The sequence below is a fragment of the Ursus americanus genome, chromosome 12, assembly GCF_024610735.1.
Source record: "Ursus americanus isolate L20-20 chromosome 12, mUrsAme1.1.p, whole genome shotgun sequence".
Classification (NCBI taxonomy): domain Eukaryota; kingdom Metazoa; phylum Chordata; class Mammalia; order Carnivora; family Ursidae; genus Ursus; species Ursus americanus.
Window position 1 is genome coordinate 43,186,550 of NC_142138.1, and position 26,954 is coordinate 43,213,503.

A 26,954-nucleotide genomic window follows, 5' to 3' on the forward strand; every position below is an offset into this window, starting at 1 on the left:
CCATTTCCTATTATTATGGAAGTTCCCAGAATATTCAGCTATTTTTCATTGTCAGCTTTTTAAAATTCTTATTGCTCAGACTCTTGAGATAAAACTGTTAAGGGTGTTTTCATTTACTAAGCCTTAGACGTTTAGAACTATTAATATAACAAGCTACAAGTATTGGTTTTCGAAACAGGCTGTAGCTCTGTAGCATTTTTAATGAAACTTTTCCTTATATGGAGATGATTATGGTTGTCTTAATGACCTAAATAAAAATGCGGCTCAAGAATGATTATTCCAAAGAATTAAACTTCGTTTGTTTCAAAATCTGAGCAAAAGTCATCAAGTGATGTTAATCTCATGTTTCTGGCATCGGCATTTTAGGAACAAAATGGTGTTACAGATATCAGAATATTGATTGCGTAAAATCTTGAAACCCACAAGACATGTAGGCTTAGGTCTTAGTAATTTCTGCTGTTTATGTAATTTCAGCCCTGCGCGTCACCGAAAAGTTATTTATCTTAAGAAACTGTGGCCAAATTTGGCGGGTAACGCTGTCTGCCAGCATCTGCAGATGTATTGTTTCCGCCTACGTGGTGCGTGCTGTCTGTGGTCTTTAAAGAACACTACCCAACACGAGGCAGAAATGTCAACTCCCCATTCAGATTTTTTCCTTTGTTCTTAGAACTGAGGTTGCCATTTCCTAATTTCGTCAAATTTTGTGTTTGAACTGTCTTCCTTTCTTGAAAGGTGGATATTATCACCCATGTAGTAGATAAGTAATCAGAAGTAGTTAATGTTGTGTCAAATTACAGCAAGATCTCCGACAAAGTAACCACAAAGGTCAGTGGTAAGGCAAGTATTTACTAAATAATGACATTTTAGATATCTGAAATGAAAAGGCTCTGATCTCAGGAAAGCAATTGCAGGTTGGGTGAGAAAATTATAAAAATGAAGTCAAAAGTGATGGCAAAATAGTGCAAGCTTAATGTGACCTGGTAAATTTTTTCTCAATAGAAGAAAATGAATTAAAAGAATAAATTGCCCTTGACTCTGTTTTGAATGCTTTTAAAAAATTAATGTCTTACAAATAAAATCTTAAAAAAATAAGGTCTGGTAAATAATTCAAAAGGTTAAGCAAAAATCTTATTGGGGGAGTGTGTACATAGCTTTTATAAGGAAGATGACTGGAAAACAGTTGTAAATGGTTTAGGATTCTGATTGAAGGTGCATCATGTGCAAAATGCCCTTTTAAATTTAACACACCATCCCAGCCCTAAGTGGATCCATCTTGGACCCTACTGAAGCAAGTGTTCGAGGAAAGTAACAGTTTAGCACTAGGAAATTTAATACTATCTTATGAAGTAAAAAATAGAGAATAACTTCTAGATTCATCTCTAATTCTAGATTTAGAGAAGGCAAGTGTCACTCCCTCAAGTAGGAAACTGAGATGAACCAAGGGATGGCCTTTGAGATCCTGAAATCACTAACCTATCAGCTGGGAAATGAATGGCACAAATCAGAAAATAGAAGAGCCACCTGATAATTTTTTTTAAAGATTTATTTTAGAGTGCATGCGTGACCTGGGGGAGGGCAGAGGCAGAGAAACCCAAGCGGACTCCACGCTGAGCGCAGAACCCCAACGCCGGGCTCTATCTCACGACCCTGAGATCATGACCTAAGCCACAATAAGAGTTCGTTGCTCAACTGACTGAGCCACCCAGGCGCCCCGGCACCTGATAATTTCTTTCTAACAGAATTTTTGTATATATTTCTTACCTACATTCTATTGATGATGTGATTTTATAGGTGTATATTTAATTATGTATTCACCCTTTGTATAAATTCCTTCCGTAACTTCTCTGAAGATTAGAAAGGACTCCAACTCCGACAAGATGAAGACAGTAAATCAGAAGCAGCTGTATGGCTGTGTAGCCTCACTTTGTTATTTTAGCTCCGGCCATAAGCAAAAGGAGCAGGGGGTTGGGGAATCTAGCCACCTCCAAAGTTTTCTAGATACGTTTAATACTTTTTCACCCAGTAGAAGTTTCTTTATTTTTTCTGGCATGTTGCTGGTCTTCCTACGCTCAAATATTCTGATTAAAAACAAAACCAGCCCCACTGTATGTATATGTATGTATGTGAGTAATCTTTGGACAAGTATTCGTAATGCTCCTTTACACTTTTCCCCCAAGGTTTGTGAAATGAATGCCTGGCGGTCTGTGAGTGTCCTGTCATTTTAATTTCTTATTTTGAAACTCCACAGATAAACGGCCATACGAAATGTGTACTCATAAAATTGAAACTCATTATCACTTTTACGTGTAAAACACCAGCATCTTACATCTCTTGGTTGTGTTTTGAGGAAGTATCATATTTCTCCCTATGCAGTGTGACAGCCAGGCCTGGCATTCATTGAGCAAGTGTTCAATAAATATTTGTTAATTGAATATATTTAAGTTATCTTTCATTTGCTTCTTTGGCAAGTTAGTAAGCCAAAAACCTCTCTTAATACGGGTGCCTATTTTCCTAAGTTTGGTACAATTTATTTGATAGGGAGTGACATAAAAATGAAATGCCTCATTCCTTTTTACATAATCTTTTCAGCAGACTGTGCCCACCCCCAACAAATATGTAATTTAAATGATAGCAATATTTTGATGTCAGACTTCAGGTTCCGAAGAGCCCTCCCAAGGGGTCTTTGGACTTTCAGTTGCCATAACCTGCAATGCCTCTCCCTCCTCTCTGCCTATCCCAGATGTGTTCTTAGTAGGCTGTAAGAAGTCACATTCCTCCCTCCACAAAACCATTCCTGATCAATCCAAATGATCATTTCCTTGATTTCCTATAACCAGATGATAAATTTCTGGAAGGTAGAGACTTTTACATCCCCCCATATTTCTTACCACATTAGAGAATCAAGTACACTGTCAAAACAAGGGGGTTGACTAGGAACCTGACACCAGGAGGTATTTCCAAACCCCTTCAGGACAATCCCAGCCTAAGGACAGCCCCTTTAGTTCTTTGTAAAAGATTTTATTCATTTATTTGAGGGAGAGAGAGAGGGAGTATGAGCAGGGGGAGGGGAAAGGGGAGAAACAGAGTCCCTGCAGAGCCCCACGCAGGGCTGGGATCCCAGGACCCCAAGATCATGACCTGGGCCAAAATCAAGTCTGATGCTTAACCAACTGAGCCACCCAGGCGCCCCAGCCCTTTTATTCTTAAACATCTACAAGATTACACTGTTTTCCCTCTCCTGATTTCCCAACGCCCCACCCCCTCCTAGCCCTATCAGTTCTAATTTCCCTCCACTCCATTTTGCTGGTGTTTCATTCCCATTGCTTTGACCTCAGTGGAGAGACAACAGCTGGTGGACATTCTGTCTGTAATAACTTTTCACATCCTTGTATAAGAGGCAAGTGAGCAAAAATTTCATAACTATTACAGTTGTGTTTTTACCTCTTACAATGTGCCAGGCACCATAACAATCTAATCGATTTGTTTTAAGGACTTGTAAGTATGCATAAAGTACTATGGGAAAGCATTATGTACGCACTTGATTATACTTTGCTAAAATGATTCATTTTCATACTTGTAGGACCCTGTTCATCTCGGATTTTCCTGAGACTGCTTCAGGTCCAAAAATGTCAGTCCTTGATGTGTTCTATGAATTCCAAAATTTCTGCATCCAAATTGCATTTTTAAGAATGTCTTTCAACTAGAAGTAGTGTGAAAATTTTAGAAACGTGTTTTAGTGTTTTAGCTTTAAAAATATGTCTGGCGGCACCTGGGTGGCTCAGATGGTTAAGCATCTTCCTTCAGCTAAGGTCATGATCTCCAGGTTTTGGGATCGAGTCCCACATCGGGCTCCCTGCTCAGTGGGGAATCTGCTTCTCCCTCTCCCTCTGCCTCTCCCCCTGCTTGTGCTCTCCCTCTCAAATGAATAGTCTTAAAAAAATAAAATAAAATATGTCCACATTAATGTGGCATTTGAGGCTCTCTTCTGCTTTGTGAACCAACTGATGTATATATTATTGAGTAAAATGGACAGTCTTCCAACGTCTTTTAAACACCAAACAGGGCCTTAAATATTTTCATTGAGATTAAAAATATAGATGTAACAACTGGGAACCAATGCCCCTTTACTCACCTGTTACAGATTAAAAATAAACCATGCCTAGAGGCAGCATAACAAAGGAGTCAGCCAAGGCTGGCTCTTCCCTGTACTTTGAGCCTTGGTTTGCTTAGCTCTAAAATGGGGTTTATATACCTACTTCATCGTTTGGAGGAATAAGAGAGAGCGTGCTCCCTAAGTATAATGTTGACACAGTACATAATTGTTTCCTTTCCCTTCTTCCCCTTACATTTCCCCCACTACAGGAGACTGGCCTAAGAATATTCTTATGTATTTCTTCCTTAACCATTTTTTTAAGCTCCTATTAGGGCTTTTAAACCATTAAGTGGAAAATTGCTATAATCTGGAATGCTGTGAGCCTGACACTAGTAATACTTATTTTCTATGCATGGTGATGTTCTGTCTATCCACCAGATGGCAGGAGTTCCTTTGGCATGTTCTATTAGCTGTCCAGATATGTTTGGACTAGTGTATCAGTAAGGCTATTAAAACAGAAAAGAACATACGCAAAAATAATGGCTCTTATATAATAAAAAAATTTTGCCAGGCAAAGGGGAGTGGGGTGGGGGTGGGGTGGCTAGTGATCACCTACCACACCCTCACATTTTCCAGGCACAAATTTCTCGTATGTTCTACTCTTTCTCCACTGGGCTTTTTCATATCCTCCTTCCTTTGCCTGGAATACTTCACTAAACCCTGGCCTCAGTCACCGGAATAACTCCCGTTCATCCTTCAGGGCTTAGCTCAGACATCGCTACCTTTAGGAAGCCTTCGACCTCTCGTTTTGAGTTCCGTGCCTCCTCCCCTTCTGCCCTGGTCCTCTGGTCCTGCTCATTGGTTGTATCCTTCAAATGTTGCCTCCTCAAACAGGCCTCCCAATTTATTTAAGTATCATCTTTTCCTCTAGAGTCTAGAACAGTGCTTTGGACAAGTGGATAGTCAAAACCCTATGGTTCTCACTCATGCATGGAATTTAAGAAACAAAACAGAGGGTTACAGGAGAAGAGAGGAAAAAATAAAACAAGATGAAACCAGAGAGGGAGACAAGCCATAAGAGATTCTTAATCCTAGGAGACAAACTGGGTTGCTGGAGGGGAGAGGGGTGGGGGAATGGGATAACTGGGTGATGGGAATTAAGGAGGGCGCCTGCTGTAATGAGCACCAGGTGTTATCTGCAACGGATGAATCACTGACCTCTACCTCTGAAACCAATATACTATATATTAATTGAATTTAAATTTTAAAAAATGTTTAAAAACCCCTATGGTACGGAACGACTACTTCCACAGCACCCTGTAGCCTCCAGTCGTTTCTATGTGGCACTTACAGCTTAGGTCCTCGGTCTCTCATCTGTACCATCTACTGGGTTTCAAACTTCCTGACAGGAGCCGTGCCTACATTATGCACCACTGTATCTTCAGTGCCTGGCATACAGTGAGGCCTCAAGAAATACTTGCTGGAAAATGAGCATACACAGCTTTAATATACACATATGCACACAGTAGGACTACAGTGAAGCAAACTGTTCTTTGAGGAGCTCAGTGAAGCAGAGGAGACCTGGTAGCCGGGCTACTAGTTATACTGGGCTTTTTTTCCTATAACAGAGTGAGTGAATGAAGAGTGAGTGAGTGAGTGTGTGTGTTCAGCCTCCAAACAAAAGCCTGCGCAGCTCTATGACCGAGGGTGGGGACGGCACACCCGGCTAAAATAAAGCCACGTTCGAGAGATGAAGCTTATGTGTGGATTAAGGGTGAGGAGATGTCGGATATATTTCTGTAAGTCTCCAAGTACAAGCGCTGGCGCTTCTCTCTTTCTAGTAAGTTCCCCAGGGGAAGAAAATGCAGCAGTGCCCGGCACGTCGCGTGCCTGCCCAGTCCCAGCGGCTCCTCGTCTCCCTCAGCCGATGGCCTCTCTGCTGGCAGTAACACCGATTCTGTTTTGCTTCCTCGCCCCCACGTCCGAGGTGCAGGCCGGCCAGACAATGTCCCCTGCTCCCAAACAGGCACCCTCTCCCTGCCGCCGGCTCCCCACTCACCTGCTTCCTCAGCCTTCCCCTCCTGTGCTTCCAGGGCCCCTGCCTCCTCCTGCAGCCACGGACTCGAGAAAAGCCAAAGGCCTGGTCCTAAGTGCAGCAGCCGTGGCGCTCCCCACCCTACAGCAGATCCTAAACCGATTTGCCCTGACCCCAGGAGTCATGAGGTGCACCTGGTGCGCTCAGGAAAGCCAGGTTGTTCTGATGATCCCGATGGGACCAAGATGTTTACATTCTTCTCACTCTCTCACCACCGCAATGTGAGAGGGATCCAGATATGTTGCAACAACGTGGCCTTGGGCCTGCGGCTCTTGAGTTATGAAATGTTATGGCAAACTCTCCTTGCACAGAGATGTTATCAGCAAAGGGCTCTGTCCCTGAACCCCAGCAGTGAGAATGCGAGAGGGCTTTCTCCCTGTCCGTGCTCACGGGTTTTCTGACGTGTCTCCCTGATGGAACAAGCATCTGCAGTCTTGCTAGGAGTCTACGCAGGGCTCCTCTGGCGATGCCCTTTTTCCTTCCCAGATAACGCGGCCAGCGAAGCTGAGGCTTGGCAGTGGCACAGGAGCCCCCGAACCTGATGCTTCCCTAAGTGCACGTTTCAGGTGTGCCAGATGTTTGGATTGGCGGCCGGGCTGCAGTAGGTGGAAAGAAGAACTCTGTGTTTCTTTCCGCGCGGAGTTTCTCCGGCATGTGATAAAGTTGTAACAGGAAGGAAAATCTGAACTTTAGTTGTTTGGTTTTCCTCTGCATATAAATTTTAGGGAATCTCTCCATATTGCAGAATCTCCTAGGACTTTCTCCCTCTTTTAGAGCCTTGCATTGACCTGCCCTTATCCTGCCTTGCACTGTCCTGGTTTATTTGCCTATCTTATCCTGGAGCCATATCTTATTTATTTTCACATTCCACCCTCACCATTTTCCCCACCCAGGGTCTCACACAGTGCTTTACACTGAGCAGCATTCAGTGACTACTCTTAAGTGGCTTTGGAGCTGTTTTCATCCAAGCCTTCCATTACCCAGTTTGATTTGAGGAACTTAGTATTTAAAATACTAGAAAGATGGCTGTAGGAGACTCAAGTTGGTGTATATGCTCAAATCTCAACAGCTCCCTTTTCTTTTGGGGACCTCTCCAATACACAGGAGTGGTCCCCAGTGATCATATCAGTGTTGTTACCCTGCCCCCTCCCAAACACACCCCACATTTGATCCAGGGCTAACACCAGACAACATAGGGTCCCTCAAATTTTTACTCCCAGATATTTGAAACTTTAAGGGATTGAGCTGAGTCCTATTAAGGACTGGGATCTTACGGGAAGATTCGAACTTATATTCGCAGGTCTGCCCTTGATCACACTTCACCTGCAAGCTGATCTTTCAGCTCCTTCCATTATGTAAGCTGTCCCAGTATCCTTCCAGGAAATCCCTTTTGTGCACAAGTAGGCTAGGGTTAGTTTCCACTGCACATACTCAAAGGACCTGAGCCAATGCAGTGATGGGAAAGGGCACAGAGAAAGCCTGCTGGGCTTTGAGGCCTGCCACTGCCTTCCACTGGCTGTGTGTTGTAGTACAAGTCATGCACTTTCTCAAACTCACACATTCGTCTTTCCTCACCAGTGATCCAGACCAATGCTGGTGAGAGTACACTGAAGCAAGGATGGAACTGTAAGACATAGGAATGGCGGGGGGAATTCATTCTGACAGTGACAAATAGGACAGGCAAAGCCATGTATGTTGGAAAGCAGGAGGAGCCCGTTTGGGAAGCAGAGAGCTCCTCTGGAGCATGGATTCCTTGTTTTAAGGTGTAAGTTTTATTATTATTTAGGTATGGCAAGGCCAACCGAAGATCAGGAGAAGGCTGCCCTTGAAAAGATAGTTATTCTCACAATGCCAGGAGAAAGGGCACACCACGCCACAGGGGGCCTCGTGGGGAAGCATCGAGGTCAGTCAGCAAGCAGAAGGAGGAGGGCAAAACATGGGCAAGAGCCTTTACTGTGGTTTCCACGGGGAGGAACGGGCAAGACAGGGTAAGCAAGTTTAGAGCTGGCTAGTTGGAACAATTTTAGTGGGCTCAGGGGCATAGGCCTTGGAGTGTTTCAGGCAGGGGAATAGTAGCCTTGAGGGTGAGAGACAGAGAGAGGTGGTGGTTGGGGTGTGGGCTCTGGACTGGTTGGTTTGCCTTTTTTTTTTTTTTAAAGATTTTATTTATTTATTTGACAGAGAGAGAGACAGCCAGTGAGAGAGGGAACACAAGCAGGGGGAGTAGGAGAGGAAGAAGCAGGCTCATAGCAGAGGAGCCTGACATGGGGCTCGATCCCATAACGCCGGGATCACGCCCTGAGCCGAAGGCAGACGCTTAACGACTGCGCCACCCAGGCGCCCCATGCCTTTTTTTTTTTTTCTTAAAGTAAGCTCTAAGCCCAATGTGATGCTTGAACTCACAACCCCAAGATCAAGAGTTGCATGCTCTACTGACTGAGCCAGCCGGCATGCTGGTTTGCCTTATTTTTTTAAAATAAACTCTACATCCAACGTGGGGTTCCAACTCATGACCCCAAGATCAAGAGCCTCGAGTTCCACCAACCGAGCCAGCCAGGCGCCCCCAGTTTGCCTTTGAAAGGTGCATTCTGGGGCTAGTCGTTTACTGTCTCTAGGAATTGGCTGGCCCTAGGAGGGGCAGTCCCTCCAGGGTCATCAAGGCCCAGATGTCAAAGAATTACAATACAAAAAACCCCCAAAAAGCAAACAGCCATGGCTGATACATTTCGTAGGAGACTTGAAGGAGGAAATGGAAGCTGGGACTAGATCATGAGGCACCACAGACATTATCAGCTAAGGAGCTGGGGTTCATTCCACGAATTCTTCTGCAGCACCCTGACGGCCTTTGAGCAGGGACATGATGATTAGAAATACCATTCTGATGTCTTTGGACAGGACGAGGTAGCATTTAAGGACCAGGTCAACAGGACCTGGTGACTAACCGGATGTGAGGAGAGGGGAAGAAAGGAGTAAAAAGTACCTCCAATATTTCAAGCCTTTGTGACTGGGAGACAGTGTCACTATTAACAGATACAGGTGTCTGAGGAGAAGGCACCCCCAGTAGGAGACGTGGGAGAAAAGTGGGCAGAAATGACGAGAAGAGTTTCATAGATGTCAAGAGGGGAATGGCACGAGAACATCTGTGTGACCATAGCCAGCAGGCCGTTCCCATGGACTGCTGCTCTGCGTGATTATATGGCACTGTGGGTATCTCAATTCCCCACCTATGTCAGAAGAACACTAAAGGACTTGTGTCTTGCTGTCTTTGTCCCTCCCCAGCACATAGCCCAGAGCCTCGTTCCCTTTGTCCCTGCCCTTTGGGAGGTTAACCTAGACTATTCGTCAGAAAACACATTCACCAGACTTGTCCACGGGAACAAGGAAGCAGTCTCTTTCACTGCCTAGCAAAGGTGTCCCAAGGTTACACACTGAGGACACATAAAACAACTTAATCCCTATGAGCACTGGCTTCCTCATCTGCCAGGGAAGGGGCTTTCTAGATATTCTCTAAGGGCTTTCCTCGTGCTAACATTTTATGAATCATTTCTAACAAATGTATGTATTTTGAGACTTTGTGATGCTAGAAAGTAGGTACCTAGTAGGTCAGGGCAGTTGCCCGCTCTTGTCTTGTCCATATCACCTTCAGGCACACGCCTCTTTCACCTTCACTCCTACCAGAACTTGTGGCCTCAGAAGCAGTCAATTCTAAGGTGTAAGTGCCTTCCTATCCCTCCCCATCCTCCTAACCTAGGCCTCCCTTTATGCCTAGGTAAGCCCATCTGTTGGGGTGAGTGGCTTCCAACTTCTGCCACAGACGCAATATGCAGAATCCAATCAGGACTTCTCTGGAGTGTCCTAATTCTACTGCAAGAACATGACAAAGATCATTCAGTGGTGAAGTTATCACGATGAAGAAGAAAACAGGAGAAAGAAAGGGGAAAGGAAGTCACATTTACCATGGCTTTTCCATGTGGCCTTCTAATGGATTCTTTGAATCCCCTTATTAACCACTCCCATAGTGCCTTGTACCATATACAGTAACATCATCAGACTTGTAAACCCAAGTTCACTGTCTCTCTTCCCATTAGAAGTGTGTGTTCCCTGAAGACAGGGACTGTGTTACAACTGTTGTGTTCACTTCTCTATTCTGGATCCTCACAGAATATAAAGAAAATGGTGGCTATGAGTAAGTATTAAATGAACGAGTGAATAAATACATTTAATCCTAATAGTTCTACAGAGTAATAGTATTTCCATCCTACAGAAGAAGCTGAGGTTCAGATGGATTTAGTAGCTTGCCTGTGGCCAGATGGTTAGAGTTGGAGTGGGATGGCTGATGGTAGATGACGGAGGCTGGGCTCTTTGTACTCCCCAGGCGTGTGTCCTCATGAAGACTGCCCCAAGCAAGAGCCACTGCCACGCTCTATGTCTGTTCTTTGAAATGGAAATAGACCCCAGCTAAGCAAAACTGAATTTATTGGGATGATCTCAGGGGCTCACAAAATAGAAGAAGAGTTAACAAACCGGGGCAGAGGGCCTGGAGTCAGATCCTCTCCCACAGACTTGGTTCCATTCTTACTGATAACTCAACTCCGAATCCACGAGGGGGACTTTAATTGGCCAGAGGAGGGCAGCATACCTGTATTGGCAGTTCCACCAAGATTATACACCACGGGGAGAGGAAATTCCCCAAAAAAGAATCCACGTGATCTTACCAGAAAAAAACAGGAGTGGGTGCTGGGCATCCAAAACTATAGCAGGTGTCCTTTACAAACTGTGACATGGAGGCCTGCCAGGGTCCTGAGCCATAAATGAGTTGTCCCCCCCAGCTGCTCCAGGAGGTGTTAATGGGGGAGAGGAGAGGGAGAGGAGGAACCTACCACAAAGCCATCTTTGAATCCCAGATGGGCTCCTCCTTAGGAGTTCCTCAAGTATTGAAGAGAGTGGGAACTCGCTTGTCTCCCCACCCAATCCCCCCGGCAGACCTGGCCTAGCTCACTCTGTTTGTTGCTTCTGTTGCTATTCACACTTCCTGTGGGATCATTTCAAATCCCTACTTCCTGATGGTCCAACATCCTTCTGCAATCAACTGGCAGGGGGTGAAGCCTGCCAAAACCTCAGGTAGCAGCCCTGCCCAGCACCATTTTCAGCAACATCCTGTGTTCACAGCTTTTCAGTTCAGTTCCAAAGGCCAATTTTGGTTTGTGAAAATTTCCACGGCCTCCTGCTAGGCCGATGTTCACATATCCCAGCACCCAGGCACAGTGACCTTGGCCAGACGACGTTCCTCTCGCACCGGACGCCAGCCCCCACTCTGTGCTCTGCGCTGTCATTACCTTACACAGAACCCCTCTAATGTTGGCAGTAAGCTCTGACTTCCCGGGCATCCTAGCAACCGTGTTTGGTAAGTGGGCATTCTTAGGAACCAGAGAGTTTAAGAAACCCCCTTATAATTACATGGCATGACTGTGGTAGAACCAGTACTGGAAACCAAAGCTTTTGGCCCCCGGTCCCAGGCTTCTTCATTAATAAGCTGCTAAAGCAGGTTAGTGAGAGGCTGGCAATTCTGCTATATACACCCAGAGAGCCCATAAGTTTACAGCTCCAACAAAGCCCTGAATTTTCTGTAGAAGTAATTGGTGTAGAAATTTCTCTCAGTGAGTACCAACTATGTCATCAGACTCTGGCCTAAGTACTTTTTACATACATTGTCTTCAATGCTCACAACGACCTTAGTATTTACCATTAGCCCCGCTTCACGGAGGCTCAGGGTTAAGTAATTTGTCTCAAGTCCACACAGGTAGGAAGAGGAGGGTGCCAGATTCAGACCCAGCAGTCCAGCTCCAGAGCCCCTTCAGTTCCTAACTACCTCCCACAGGTGTTTTCTCTCTTCCTGTCACACACATACACACACACCCTCCCCCAAAAACCGCTCTAGGAGCCTCCCTGTCCTTTGGTTTAACAGCTTTTTTCCCCTCCATTTTACAGGTATGAGAACAAGGGGCAGAAGAACTTGCTTAAGTGTAGGATTTTTAAAAAAGATTTATTTATTTATTGTGTGTGTGTGTGTGTATGAGAGAGAGAGAGAGAGAGTGTGTGTGTGCAGAGGGAGAGGGAGAGAGAATCTCACGAAGACTCCCTGCTGAGTGTGGAGCCTGATGTGGGGCTCGATCTCACAACCCTGAATTCACGACCTGAGCCAAAATCAAGACTCAGTGGCTTAACTGACTGAGGCACCCAGGCGCCCCTGTTTTAACAGCTTTAATGAAGTATAATTTACATACTATAAAAGTCACCCATCATATGCGTACAGATTGATTATTTAAGTAAATTTAAACAGCTGTACCATCACAATGATCACAAGAATCCAGTTTTAGAATGCTTCTGTCCCACCAAAATGGTCCCTCTTATTCTTATGCAGTTCATTGCCATTTCTAACTCTAATCCTCTATACTTTTACCCTTTCTAAAAATTCCATATCAACAAAATCATACAAAAATATAGGCTTCGGAGTGACTTTTTCTACTATGCATGTCTTTGTAGTTCATCTGGGTTCTTGCACGTATCAGCAGTTGATCCTTTCTATTTATCCCCTCGTATGGATAAACCGGATTTTGTTTATTCACATGTTAGCCTATGGATGTTTGATTATTTCCAGTTTGGGGTGTAGGGAAGGAAAAACCATTTTCCCTCTACTTTTCTGATTACTTGGCCTAGACCCCTGCAATAAAAAACAGATTAATAAGAAAAAAACAAAAGTTTACTAACATGTATACCTCGAGTATACATGGGAGACCCCCAGGGAATAATGGGTAATTCCCTGAGGTGGGCTAAACCTCCAGCTGCAATACCATTTTCAGCTAAAGTAAGAAGGAAGTCGTGTGCGGGGAGGGAGCGTGGGGGTGGAGGCCAGCTCCGGGAGGTTACTATAAGAGAAAGCATGGTAGAACAGGGTAAGGCTTGTTATAGGGTTTTAGGTCAGTGCCTTCTCTGTTAATTAGGTTCTCTTGTGATTTAGAATCATCCTTCCCTTCCTGGTACAGAAAGGGAGGCATCCTTACAAATGGAGATTTCTTTCATAAATGTAAATTTCCCTTACAAAAGGATAAATTTGCTGTTTTCAGAGTTTCTCCTGTGTCTGATGTTTCTTAAAATAATCCTTATGTCAGAGAGGCATATTTTGGGTGGCATAAGGGCTACCCTTCAGGGGCTGTTTTAATGTAGCTATGAAATTTTGCATGTGTTCGTGTGGACATATATCTTCATTTCTCTTGGGTAGATCCTTAGGAGTGGAATGGCTGGGTCATCTGGGAAATATATATTTAACATTTTAGAAACTGCCAAACTGTTACCCAAACTAGCTGTACTATTTTATGTTTCCAAAAGCCATGTATGAGAGTTTCAATTTCTCCACGTCCTTGTCAATACATGATATTGTCAATCCGATACCGCGGCCGTTCTAGTGTAGGTGGTAACAACAGCTCATTGCACTTTTAATTTGCATTTCCTTGAGACTGATCTTTTTCGTGTGTTGATTGACCATTTGTATGTCTGCTTTGGTGAAGTACCTGTTCAAATCTTTGGCGTATTTAAAAAAAAAATCAATTTATCTTCTTATCGTAAGAGTTATTTCTGTATTCTGGACAAAAGTCCTTTATCGGATATATGTTTTGCAAATATTTTCTCCTATTCTCTGGCTTGTTTTTTCATTTTTTCTATGGTATCTCCTGAAAAGCTGAAGTTTTTAATTTTGATGAAGTCCAATTTATCAACCCTTTTCCTTTAAGGATCATCTTTATCATCTTTGCCTAATCCATGTTCACAAAGGCTTTCTCTTATGTTTCCTTCTAGAAGTTTTATAGTTCTAGCTCTTACATTTAGCTCTATGATTCATTTTGAGTTAATTTTTGCATATGGTGTGAGGCAAAGATACAAGTTCCTTTTTCTTTTTTGCTATGGATATCCAATTGTTTCAGCATCATTTATCGAAAAGACTGTTGAATTGCCTTGACATCTTTAGATCAAAATCAACTGACCATAAATGTCAGGGTTTACTTCTGGAGTCTATTCTGTCCCATTGATCTATATGCCTATCTTTAGATCAATACCACACTGTCTTGATTACTATAAGTTTATTTTAAAAAAAACCTCCAAATTTGTTCTTCTTTTTCAAAATTATTTTTGATTTCTCTAGATCCTTTGCATTTTCATATAAATTTTAGGATCAGCTTGCCAAAATCTACCAAAAAAAAAAAGAAAGCTGCTAGGATATTCATGTGGGATTGCGTTGAAACCATACATCAATCTGGGGACAATTCCCATCTGAGAAATAGTGAATCTTTCAAGTCATGAATACAGTGTGTCTCTACATTTGTCTGAATCTTCTTTACCTTCTCTCAGCAATATTTTGAGGTTTTCAGTGTATAGGTCTTATACTTCTTTTATTAAAGTTATTGCTAAATATTTTTTTCTTTTTATGCTATTGTGAATGGAATTTTTAAAATTTCATTGTTTGGTCATTTGTTAATAGTGTATCTGCGATTCTACTAAACTCGCTTATTAGTCCTAGTAGACTTTTGTAGACTCTGGAAGCCTTTCTACATACAAAAGCATGTCACCTGCAAATAAGAAGAGTTTTACTTCTTCCTCTCCAATCTGTATGTACAGTTTTTAATGTCTTTTTCTTGCTCAGTTGTACTGACTAGGATCTCCTGTTTAAAGTTGACTTGAAGTGGTGAGCACAAACATTCTTGCTCTTTTCTGTCCTGCCGTTTTGACAGATCCTGGATGATCTCTTTTCAAAGGGACCCCTGATGCCTCTTCCAGAAGAGGAAGAAGTACTGCAGACACCCAGAATCTCAGTACAGCAACTTTCTAGTAGTGGCCTGAGACTCTTGTCATCTCTCTTCTCAACTCCTGCCCCCTTATTGTAAAGCCCAGTTTCCTGCCCCCACAACCAGTCCCGTGCCCAAAGCTTTTCTGTTTTCTTAGGGTGTCCCCTCAGCATCTCCTCCTGCCTTGTTGGCTTCATGAATAAAAGACTTTTGAAACTCATAAGACACTCCTATTTCTCTCTCGAAGTTTCCTCTCAGCCCCAGTTTAAGTACCTCAGTGTAGCACCTGCTTTCTTGGCCCCCTTCCAGAGGGTTCAGTGAGGGGGAATTAAAAATCGACTGAAGTGCTTGGAATTCTGATGAAAGATTTCCCGAAACCCCAAAAGGAGCTGAGGATGAGTCTCAGGAGAAGACCCTGACAGCTGAGACCCTCCTAGGCACTGTGAGGTCCTGCAGTGAGCTCCTTTCTAAACTCCAACTGCCTGCGCTTTCTTCTCTCCCATGCTCTTGAGAGCACCTGCCAAACCCAAACAGCCTAATCCCTCTAAAGCACCATCAACTCACCATGTTTATCTCACGGTCTTTGGTTATGCGGCCCCTCCCTCCTGGAATGCCTTCCCACTTTCCTCTGCCTGTCCATAGCCCGCCTCTCCATCCTCACCTAACTCCAGTTCTCCCTCTTCCACAGAATTCTTCCTGATGGCGCTGGCCCCTGGGAGCTCTCCACTCTCCACAGTTGTACTCAACTGTCACCCAATTCACAGCAGGTTTGTGCTGTATAAATTAGTCTGGATTTTCCCAGACCACTTGGATGTAAGAAACTTCACATTTGTTTGTTCTAAACCATGATCTCTGGCTTAGACCCACCCACCGAAACTGATGAGAAATTCAATTTCGGCCACCACCTCCTTGTTGAGGTTTTTGTAGTGACTGTGGGGACGAGTCTTCAGTATACTTCATCACTGCTAAGTTATTCACTATCTATACCTTAAAGGTTAGTTACGCAGTAGAGCAAAATCCAGTTGTCATGCTAAGCCCAGTAATGCCTTGTTGACTAACTGATAGATGGAGTGCACCGGATTCCCTCCTACGACCCCTGACTTGTTCTTTGTGCCTTCCCTCCCTACAGAGCAGCCTCCCAGCTCTCCCTGACTCCCCGCAGAACCCTTCAGTGGCCATCCTGGATTGGCTAACATTGACCCATGTGATCACAGAAGTGGGTGGTGCCGGCCCTTATAGCCCAGCGGGTGATGGGGGGGGAGCTATAGATCCAGAGGCCAGCAGGGGTAGCCACGCCCCTCCCCAGCAGTCCCTGCCTCCCAGACGCTCCCCTGATGCCCTTGGGCAACCCTATCCTTGACCCTGGAATGCAAAATTGTCTCATGGTTCATGCTCTTTCTGCCTGCAAAGTACATGCCTGTGTCACTGCCTTGCCAGCATTTTCATAGCACGCAGAGGGCCGTGAATTACAAAAGTTACTTTTCTTCAGTCAGTTCGAGCTAGCCTGGCACTAGTCCCTCATTCTCCTTTGTCAACGAGGCAAAGACTCAGTTGTTCACCCAGCCTTGTCTTGCAGCGAGGCAACCCTTTCCCGGTCCTTCCTCTCTGCCCAGAAGCCCTGAATGTGCCTTTCACTTGACCCTGCTCTGAAGTGCGTGGAAAATCAAGGCACGGGGCCCCTCCAGGAGAGGTGGGAATTGGGACAGGGAGGGAGGAAGTTGGTGGAAACAGTTTGCAGTTGGCCGCTCATTAGTTGGGTGTTATTTTACTGCTGGGCAAGAATGATCAAAATAACAGCCGTGGGAAGGTCTCCAAGAGCCCGGGCACCGTGTGCTGCTGGACCATCAGACTATGGGAGGCAGGATGTGAGCTGGTTGCTGCCCCAGGGGCTCGCCCTCGGAACTGACAGAGAAGAGTGCCCTGTGGGTCCTTGACAGATTGAGGTATTTCTTTCCGCCTTGATGGCTTTTTGGAGAGGCTGCTCCTAGAGCTTGCTCCTTCCTGATCTGGACCTCCGCCTCTGAGTCCCTCAATTCAGCAGCCTCCTTCATCCATTTCCACTAATCCCCTGGATTATCTTCTGCAAAACTCAGTGTGAAATTCACTTCTACCTGCGAGCCTCTCTTCTACTGCCATCTAGTCCAGTTCCTTACGTGTTTGATTTCTTCCGCATGTCAGGGCTTTGCAAGGATCTGAAATCTTACTCTTAGTCCAAAGTCAGAGATTGCTCTTTCTCCATCCTGCGCAGTGCCCCATTCACTTTGTGGCCCAGAGGATGCTGACCTACTCCCACAAAGCCTCACATATGCTTCACAACCAAACCCCAGGACACCTGAAGGAAAACTCCAGAGTGGTTCCTTGGACCTGGTAGAGCTACTGCCCTCCCAAGACCCCCCAGCTCAGAACTGCCGGGTCCCCTGACACTTCCCCTGCATGAGACCAAGGTGTGTTCATTAGGTTGATGGCTGATTTTCTGTTTGTGCCCCCTTAACCCAAGGAAAATTTTCGTGGAAAGGGCAAGTGGAAACTCCTGAAGGGGAGTTCATTATTTCAGAGCAGGTCTATGGTTGCTAGAGAAGGGTCAGGGTGTGTTTGTGGGAACAAGGAGGACTGTTAATAGCCTGTGGGGCTGGTGTGAGGAGGAGACCCCAGGAACTCCCACAACACTTTATTCCATGCCTACCCATATACCCACGGCCTCCCGCAGAGACCTCCCCCAGGAACCCGTTACTATGAATATTCAGTTCCTACATCGTGTTTGTTTTATCTAGTTCTGGACATTTCGACTTTTTAATCCTGTTCTAGAACCTTAGTTTCCTTCCTGGACTCCAATCTGACTCCTCATTAACCTTTCAACCTTCAACAGATAATTCGTTTAGCACCTCGTATAACCCTGGTAAGCACTGGGGATTCAACGTGAATCCAAGACACAATCCCTATCTCACGGGGCCTACAGCATCGCGGGATACCCTTACTACACGTCAGGGACCGGGCTAAATGCTTCATTTAAATAATCTAACTTAATTTTCACAGTCATAACTGTGAGGTTGTCCCTACTTTCTAGTTGAAGAAGCTGAGCTCAGAGTCGAGTCAAGTAACCCCCAGAGTCACAGCTCATTAGTGGCACAGGCAAGATTTAAGCCCACATCTGATCGCTTCAAAAGTCTGTCTTAAACTAGACCATAAAAGACTCTCCTCCCATCCTTGTTTCTCCAGCGCTCAGGACAGTGCCTGGGCATGTGTCCCATGGCCAACATTTGGGGAAGGAAGGAAGAATGTTGCTTTGAGCATCGCTTGGGCTCCACCCTTCACTCACAGAGCCCCCTCAAGCTCAGCTCTGAGGTCCCTCAGCACTTCTGGGGATCTCCCTGATTCACAGACACCCCCCCCAGCCCCCACCTGGGGCCTCACCTCTGCCCTTCAGTGGCAGACAGGCAGACCAAGAAGCCCCTTTCCTTCTTGTCTGAGTATAATGTATATGGACTTGGTTCAAAACTTCTACCTGAAAAAAGGCCAAAGAAACATCAGCCTGAAGCTTTATAATTTATACAGCAGATAATAAAAATGTTGAGGGAGTTTAAGTGGATGGATATGGCACAACCTCCACTCTGCTGGTGTTTTGTGGGCTGCCACACTCTGCCAGCTGCCTCCCCACCACGACTCTGAGGTGAGAGGCTGGTGTCCACCCGCTCTTCCAAGCTGCCTCCGGCTGCCTCCTCAGCATAGATCATAAGACCTTCCCGTTTCTATTCCTCTAAAGGGGAAAGGCACAGGATAGGCCACAAAGAATGAATTAGGCTTCCTCTCGTGCAGATGAGATTTTGATCGTATTGTGATTCTGTCGTGACATTTCTTTTTCCTGTGTACCTAGTGGATAGTGAAAAAAAATCTTGGAGACTAAAATGGACCGAAACTGTTTAGACCACTTAAATGAGAATCCTTCCCTTTGTTAGGCCTCTCAGAAAGCTTCTCAGGACTGGGAAATGCAGGGTGCAGATTGGTCCTGTCTTATAGACTAGGAAACGCAGACAGAGAGCAGACGGGCGGGGATCTGCAGTCGCACCAATGGTTCGTGCAGGAACGAGGCAGGACACGGGGGCTCTCACTTTGCTCTTTCCGCCGCACCACATACCATCTCCTGAGTTGCACAGTTGATCCTCTTTGTTATAAGGATACTCCAATGAAATGTACCTCTATGTTTTCAGAGCCCACGTTTGCTTGCTTGTTTTTTTTTTTTTTGCCACTCTAGAAGTGTTCCATCTTTTATGAAAATTACAATGAATGCTAAGGTTGGAGAGTTGGAGAGGTTATGGGTAAAACTTTGAATTTTAGAGTCAGGAAAATCTGTCAGTACTTGGACAAGTTAATTAACCTGTTTCTTGGCATATAAATAGAAGTTACTAACTCCTCCCTCACTGGCACATGCCGTGAGGAAGTAAATGGCATGATGCAGGGGAGGCACTGGGCGCAGGGCCTGCCGCACGGTAAGCTCGCAGTAAACGTTAGTCCTTTCACTGTCCCTAAAGCTGTTACTACGTAGCCTCCTCTTTAGTGCTTGGTTGGTTAGCTTGGTTCGAGGTGAGCCCACCCATGAGGCTTCCTGAGGAGTCTACCTTGTTTGGTGAACCAGCAAAGCTGGTCCTTGGAGGGCCCAGTTCCATGCAGTTTTGGTTTGGCAATTTTTTTCTTGACCCAATTTCTGGCCATAGCTTCTAGCTTCAGGATTGCAACCACATCCTTTCAGTCTTCACACTCATTGGACATGACTTTCAAAACTGAAATTTCAGTTGATTGGCTGAAGACCCCATTAGGTCGTAGAACAGACCTACCACGTATTCTCATGAGTTCCTGATAACTCGTATCTGAAATGCTGCTGCCTCAGGGTTTAGGGCAGTTAGGTCAGATAAAGGGGGCCCACATTCAAGAAGTCATGTCTCTTTCAGCATCTACAGCAAAAAAAAAATTGCATCTTGGGCATGAATTATCTAAGACATGTTGCAAAAAAGAGGTTTAATGTATATGAATACCATTAAATTCAAAACTATTTACATCTCTGGGACTTTATCAATAAGGAATTCTCAGGAACGGATTTGTTCCTGAGCGTCTTTTAAGAAAATTAAATTTCAAAAGAGATAAGATATGGATGCCAATTGACATTGGTTTTTCTTTGCTGCAAAATGATAAACACGGTCACCTCACGGTTCTCATTTGGGACGCATCCCAACCTTGGCCATTGAGTATGTTTGCAAATGTGTTTTAAAACGAAACATTTGCTTTTTAATTCCTGTTTGGCCACATGTCATTCACTTATTTGTTAAACGGAGCTCTATGGAGCTCCTACTATGTGCTAGCCACTGTTTACCATGCTGGAGATCATGTTGAACATAGCCTACTATGTGCTAGCCACTGTTTACCATGCTGGAGATCATGTTGAACAAAGTATTGTTTACCTCCTTCTAGTGAGAAGAGACGGCCGGTAACAAACAAAATTCATAAACAAGAAAACTATCAGACGGTGAGGGGCACTACAGAGAGTTAGATTAGGGGATTCAGTAGAGAGTAACTGGGTGTCAGGCTGATATCAAGCAGGACAGGAGGAAGTCAGTGACAAGAGCAGGCTTCCTGGAAGGGGAAAGAAATCTAAGCACAGGCTCTAAGATTTAAATGAACTTGGTGTTCTCTCTCTGCTCTCTTCTGTTCTACCTCATTAAATTGTAAACTCCAAACTGGAGGATCTGTTTTCATGATGAGAAAGTGATTCTTTTAGCCAACATGTTACTTTCTTTAGTCATATTAAAACTCTCTAAAGCGTGAATTAGAATTTTTTAGGGAATTTCTACAATCTTGATGAACGTAACCACTATACCTAGTTGTTCAAATAGAAACCTGGGATTCATTCAAGACTTTGGTATGAACATCAAGATATTTTGTGTGGTAAGTTGGCTTTTTTTAATATTTTTTTTCCTACCTAGAAAAAGATCATTAAAAGTGGTCATGTTACCTGACTTGACCAAGATAATTTCTTTTCTTTCAGGGCTAAACTTAGACATCCTTATGTTTAGAGGGTATGCATAAGTTAAGGAAGGTGAGGCGAGGTTATAGCAAATCAATCCCCACCACAGTCCTCCTGTGGCTCTCCTGCAAGGGCTGGCTCAGGCTTCCACATCCCTGCATCTTATACTGATGTCATCTGGATTCACCACGGAAGGGAACCTGAGACCCTGGACATTTGCACAAGGAATTTTATGGCCAGGCCAGAGAGCAACATCCATAATTTCTACTCTTTCCTAATGGATAGAATCTACTCACATGGCCCTAACCTGATAAGGACTTCTAAGCGTGTCTGGGAAATGTAGTTTTCCTGTGTGCTTCGGGAGAGGTGAATGGCATGAGATTTGGTGAACTGTAAGTATTTTCTTTGCTACAGGAAGTCTCCCTTACTGTACCCAGCTCTTCTCCTAAGAGTTAGGTTAGGTTAGGTTCCCCTCTTTGGGGGTAGCACAAAGTCCGACTTGTAGTAGGCACTAAACAAGTATTTGTTGGTTGGATGGAAGGAAGGAGGGATGGATAGATTGTAACCTAAGGTCTTATAGTAAAAGAGTGAACTACAATGAATATTTGTTGAATTGATTAGCTAATTAATAGAAAATTAATTCACAGTATGCTCAAGAATTATAACAACAAACCAAAACCACACTATTCGAAAATAGACTAGTTTGGGGAACCCTAGGAAATTCTTTTTACTATTTCATATTATTTCAACATACAGCTTTGCTAGCCAAAATCACTCCATCTTTCCTCCCTTCTGAATTACTCTGGCAATCACTCTATAGCTATTTCAAAATTGGGAAATCATTCTGAAGGCATCATGGCCTGTTGATGGCATTGACTTTGGCTCCCCTCACCATCACTCCTAGTGTTACCATAAACCTGTTTTTAAGGCTCTGAAGTTGGCCACTCTTGAAATGAAATGGGTAAACCTGAGTGTGTGGGCCAATTTGGTCCCCAGCCCAGTTCCCCATCCAAAGAGAATGAACAATCCTGCATTTGTGGCACCCCGAGCCTGCAGTGACCTTCCGGGCCAGCCAGGATGCTGGAGGGAACACACATTCTCTGAAGTGACAGTAGAGGAAGAACCAACCCATTGCCCAAGGACTGATAAATGGGCCCCTCTTTTCCCCTGGGACAGCCCCAGCAAGGCCCTATGTGGGGCTTAACTCTTTCCTTTCTCCAGCTGTGTAATACAGAATCTCATCTATCCTGTCTCTTAGCTGAAAATAAATCAACCCGAAATAGACAATGATTCGTCCTCAGTGCTAACTACTGTGATTTCTTTGAGCTGATTATTTGATTAATGTATTTCTCCACCCCCGCACCAGAGGACAAGGACAATGGCTGCTTTAGCATTTTATCTTCTAGTACGAAGCACAGTGCATGGCAGAGAATAGATACTATGGCCATATTTATTAAATGCGGAATGACTATGGGCAAACCCGTCTCAAAGCTTAGGCTCTCATTTTGCTTTGTTTGAGCACCATCTTCCCCAGAGTGATCATTCCCCCTTCTCATTAGAAACACAAAATATAGATCAAGTGGCTTCTGCTTTTTGTATTTGACTCAGTGAGTCTCTGAACCATCAAGACCGAAGCTTGGGGTCAGCCCCTTCGCCACCTTTCGATCTGGGGCTGGTGGTGAAAAGCTCTTTGCTTTCAAACTGCTCGCGTGTACACATACTGTCCATGTGGTAGCCAAGAGGACTGCTGACAAACCCGGGGCAAATACTGTCGTGTTTAGTTTCTTCGCACAAAACAAGAAGCTTAAATTCCCGAGGTTTCACAGACTGTGGGATGCGCAGAAAGTCTAGCATCTCTGTCTTGGGGCTATCTCCCACCCCATGACTTGTCCAAAATCTCAAAGGCTCACTTAATCCAAACAGAAGGGTCCGCCTGACTTCTCCACCCTAGTGGGAGGTGGCTGCTGATCACAGCCACCCAGCTGTGCCAGATGCCCAGTCAGAGCCTTCACGGGATGCCGGGCTGGGGCTCTACCCGGGCCGCTACAGAGCGTAGGGAGCTCTCCCTCACACTCAGCTCAGCACAGGTTCCCAGAATTGCAGCTCTTACTGCCAACTTTCAGGCCTTTATGGGAAAGACCCAGTCACCCAAAAGGGCTGTGTCAGATTATATCAGGCTGTCCAGTCCCGCAGACCCCAAACTTCTGTAAACGTCCCATCCCCAGGGACCACGCCACTGTGGGTCCAGCAACTTTTCCTTTCCAGCCCTTGCAACACAAAAGGTCCTCGGCATTCCTCATTTCCAGCATCCAGGGCTGCCCAACGCCTCTTAAGATTGGTCACCCCGATGGTCTTGAAGGGGACTTATTGCCCTCAGAAGGAGGGAGCTACTACAGCGCCTTGGGACATTTCGTCCTCCCAGACCTTATGACACCTTTCTCCGTAGACGAGAAGAGGAGGGGATGAGGAAGGAGATGGATGAGAACACTACCACAGAAGCTGAATATCCGCATGTCCTTCCATCACCCGGCTCTTCGTGCGTGGACTGCACGGGCAGGTTCCCTGCTTCTCCCGAGCAGAAGACAGACTTCCTTCTCTAAAGTGTGCACACTCCAGAGTTTAGTGCACGGCTTTACAATCAGGAGGAAAACTGAGAGATGGTCCTGTTGAGTTGTCTGGCTTCGAGGTGTTGAATCTTGGCCAGACATTGTAGTAAAAGAACCAAAATTTTAATGCAAAATAATCCCTCAGGTGATGGATGGGACAGGCTCCTGGGGTGGCACGACACTGTGCTTGCGGGACTGGGAGTCAGATTTTTCTTTTTTGGGATAAGGGTCAATTTTACTTTGCTGTTGCAAAATTGCAAACAATTCCATAGACACGGCGGCATGCCCCAGCTCCTGGGTCTGACTCAGAGGTCCTTTTCAGGGCCAGTGGCAGGCCCTCTTGCCATCTTAAAGGTGGCACCTGGCACCTGGTTATTCCTGTCGGCTTCTGGCTGTGGTCAGGGAGGCACCAGAACTGACTGCGAGGTGTAATCCAAAGCACTGACCATCACTAGTCGGTCTGCAGGGAAACCATCAGACCGCGGGAGGTGGCAGAAGTTGTCACACGTGCTTAATTCATGAGACAAAACTTTAAGACCAGTGAAAATATCCCCCAAACTTACTTCACTCCGTGAGGCTGCTGTGAGAAGCACATGAACCAAGCAGAGAAATCAAGCATAGACGCCTCCGGGTGTCAGGGAAACAGGCCCCTGATGGTGCCTCCACCCCAAGACATCAGAGCGTGCGCGACCCCTGTGAGGGAGAGGGATTGGGTTTCGGGGATTAAGAGCCTGTGAGTAAAACCAACCTGCGTGTCCCCTGAATCATGCTGCCGAGGGTTTTTTCTTTTTCTTGCGTGATTTGCTTCTCTAACTATCACTTCAGAGGTTAAGTAGTAGCTGCGGCCCGTTCCCTCTTGTAGTCCTGCCTCTTAACAGGCAGGCAAAGAGCAGGAGCCCCCCAGGATTCGCAGAGGGGAGCGGGACTGTGAGGGCTCGTCAGCGGTCTCCTTCCGTCGGTGGAATGGGATGCCGCTCCATTCCGTCCCATTCCGTCCCATTCCGTCCCATTCCAAGCAGGCACTGGGCATGTGGGACCGCTTCCTCGGCCCCGCCGGGCGGAAGGACAAGTAGGGTGCTGCGCCGCCGGGTGGGCTGGTGGTCGAGCCCGGCCACGGCTATGGAGACTGATGAGTACAACGCGGGATGGAGTCGTGCCCGGCGGCGAGTCGGGGGGGCCGTGCAGAAGCTGATGTTTGGGCTGGGTCTGGAAGGGTGAGCTGCACTTGTAGGCAACCCAAGAAAGGGGCGGTAAGCTGAGGGAAAGCATTAACGAAGGCATGGCCGCCTCAGGGTCCACGGGCACGTGCGGGAGGTAGGCGTGTGGGGCAGGTGCTAGAACAGTGATATTAGAACAGTGGGGGTCCCGGGTGTGGAGGGGTTCGGATCCTTGCTCAGGGCTTAGGCTTCAGGCAGAAGCTCACAAGTACTGGCCCAAACCTGGTTGCCCTCCGGGTAACACCGCAGGTGCCCAGCTCTTACAGGAGCCTGGCTCAGGACTGAAGCGGTTTCCTGGAGACCTTGCGGCTGGTGCCAGAAATTCCCAGCATTCCACCTGCTCCTCAGAGGCCTTCTGGAAACATGTATGTACCTGCTCCCTGAAGGGAGTAACACAGTAACAGTCTGACGCTCCCCCCTGCACTCAAAGTCACCAACAGCTCACATTTCTGAAGCTCGAAGGCAGGCTCTGGATCTAGGCTGCCTGGGTTCAAAGCCCAGCTCTGCCGCGGACAGCTGTGGAGCCCGGGGCAGGCTGCCTGACCAGTGAGGCGTCAGCGTGTGAGGCCTGGCGAGCAGACTCTGGCGGCGGGGGGTCGGGAACACGGGCACAGCAGCGTTCCTCTGTGCACCACACCACTTCGAGCAGACGGCCTAGAACAGTGTTGACCGACACAACTATAATGAGGGCCACATATATAATTCTAAAAAATTTTCTAGGAAGGTGATTTCAAAAGAGTGAGAACAGTTGACATTAATATTTATTAATCAAATATATCCAAAAATACTGTCATCTTTGAGATGTAATTAATACAAAAATATTACTGAGATATTTTACATCTTTTTTGGCAGCTAAGTCTTTAAAATCTGGTGTACATTTTACGTTTATAGTACATCTTGATGTGGACTAGCCACCATTCAAGTGTCCACATGTGGCTCAATAGGCCACGTGGCTAGTTGCTGCCATATTGGAGAGCACAGCTACCCCCCACATGATTGGAATAAAATAAGAGCAATAGCTGGTATTTCTTGATCACCAGCTGAGAAATGGGCCAATTACTAAACCTGTGCCTGTTTCCTCCTCTGTAAAAGTAATAATAAAACCTACTGTACTCCTGTGAGCCTTAAATTGAGACATATATTTGAAGCCCACACACAGTTTCCTCAGTCTGAAATGCCCTGTCTTCTCCATCTGCAAATCCTTATTCATTAAGACCTTGTTCAAATGTCACCTCCTCTGTGAAGCCTACCTATCTTGCCTCTTAGCATCAGATGATCCTGGCTCTGGACCAGCTCAGCACATTGTTCCAACCTGATGATGCTTCTTTCCTTGCTTTGTGAATGTTTCCCAAGCTGTCTACTGGGTGAATCTGGAAGGGATTACCGCATCTCATTCATTCCAAGATGCAGATTTTCAACTTTTTAGCATCTCTGGGATCAAGATGCATTTATATTACAATTCACAGTGTTTTGTTCTTTCTTGGTGAGTCCAAAAAGGGGGGGAGCCGGGGGAGAGTAATGGCGTGACTGTAATATATGGCATAGATTTGATAAATTTCTGTATTTGCCTTTGTGTCCCCAGGCACTGGGCTCAGTAAATGCAATAAATGTGTTGAATGTACTGACAACGGTAATAAAAGTTTACTGCAATTACCACACGTGTAAATTATTTGGCTGGCTGCCTCCCCTCCGCTCTGGATGGTAACCTCTCCAAGGGCAGAGACTGTGGGCTCTTTCACAGTAATGGGCTGGACATCTTGTGAGAAACCAAAAGGCAATACCTGGGTTTTGAGAAAAATGTGCCCTTGAGTTCCATGCAAGGAAAGAAATCCCACCTTCCTCACTACAGCATGATTAGGCTTTAAAATTTCCTTCACCAAAATATCTGATTACTGCATCAGGAAACAGAGCAATCCAGCTAGAGCGCCGGGTTGAGAAATGTGCACTTGCGGAACCAAGGGGGAGAGAGAGCATTTCCCCTCAAAGTTGCATGTTTCCTCAGAAACCCCATAGGGCCTCAAACAGATTATCTTTCAAAGGACTCATTACAAGGCAAAAAGAGCTTTTAAATTCCATGTGTTTTAACAAAATCTTTT

General features: G+C 45.5%; 1 protein-coding gene across 2 annotated transcripts in view; it reads right to left on the bottom strand.

Annotated features, from left to right (window-relative positions):
- The window catches only part of LOC148109178 (uncharacterized), a 150,562-nt gene that overhangs the window by 100,547 nt on the left and 23,061 nt on the right, over window positions 1-26,954 (bottom strand). The window lies entirely within an intron of this gene.